This window comes from Leptonychotes weddellii, chromosome 14 (genome assembly GCF_054177405.1).
Source record: "Leptonychotes weddellii isolate Sample4059 chromosome 14, ASM5417740v2, whole genome shotgun sequence".
NCBI classification, from domain to species: domain Eukaryota; kingdom Metazoa; phylum Chordata; class Mammalia; order Carnivora; family Phocidae; genus Leptonychotes; species Leptonychotes weddellii.
In genome coordinates this window covers 9,197,321-9,198,425 of record NC_138382.1, presented here as the reverse complement: position 1 = coordinate 9,198,425, position 1,105 = coordinate 9,197,321, and the positions used below count along the sequence as shown (strand labels likewise).

Below are 1,105 nucleotides of genomic sequence, written 5' to 3'. Positions count from 1 at the left end.
AGAAGAGAACTGCAAATAGGACACAGGAGAAAAAAGAAGGGGGGAACCACTATGTTGGTAGCTTAGGAAAGAAGTGGGGGGAGGGAGGGTAGTGAATGCGGTCAGAACGGATAGTTTGAAAGGGTTGGGGAAGAGAAGGCCCAAAAGGAACGCGGGCAGGTGCGGGACGTGGGCAGAGCCGGGAAGGGCTCAGGGCGATGTGGCAGGTTCCCTCGAGGCGGAACCTTGAAGGCCTTTCGGGGACCCGGGAGGAGAGGACCTGGGAGAGCCAGTGGCCAGGGGGGCGGGGGGGGGGCGGGGGCGGCAGGCTGGAAGGGGCAGGGCGGGGCCCGCGGACTGCGGCGGCGTGGCGGGAGGCGAGGGTCGGCCGGGGCAGGTCACTCACCCCGTTGGCCGCGGCCATCTGCACCACGATCTCGGTGGCCGTCCTGCTGAAGTACCTGCCGTCGCTGCCCACCACCATGGTGCAGCCCTGGCGGTCGCGCAGGTCGATGGACGACAGCACGCTCTGGATGAAGTTGGGCAGGTAGTTGCGCTGGCCCTCGAAGAGGCCGGTGGGCCGCCGCAGCCCCCCGCCGCCGGCCGGCCGCTGGTCCTCGTAGGGCACGGTGGGCACCGTCAGCACCGGGATGGGGCTCCCCTCCATGGCGCCTACTGGCCGGTCCTGCCGCGGCTCCCGGGAGCCGGAGGGAATCTGCAGCCCGCCGGGCCACCCCCCCGCCCCCCACCGGCTTGGCTGCGCGCCCGGGCTCCGCCTCGCGCCCCGGCCCCGGCCCCCTCCGCAGCCGGCCCGCGCCCTGCGCCCTGCGCCCTCCCGCGGCACCGACAGTCCTCCCTCTCCGCGCCGCCCCGGCAGAGTTCGGCCTCTACCTTCCCAGAAAGTTTGCTCCCGCCCAACTCCCTCTCCAGCCGGATGGCCCGAGGCGCCAGCAGGATCTGGGCCCCAGCTGGACTCACTTTCGGGGTGTCCCAGAGCCCGCTCCCAGGGCCGGCTAGTCCGACCCCGGCGACCCTGCTTGCGCGCCTGGCCCCAGCCTTCCCCAGCAATCGCTTCTCTCCGGGAGCACACCCCCTGCTAGAAAACAGCCCGGGGCGGGAGGTGAGA

At 71.3% G+C, this 1,105-nt stretch overlaps 1 pseudogene; it reads right to left on the bottom strand.

Annotated features, from left to right (window-relative positions):
- The window catches only part of LOC145717179 (phosphoglucomutase-like protein 5 pseudogene), a 3,141-nt pseudogene extending 2,408 nt beyond the window's left edge, over positions 1 to 733 (bottom strand).
- Between the last annotated feature and the right edge of the window lie 372 nt (positions 734 to 1,105).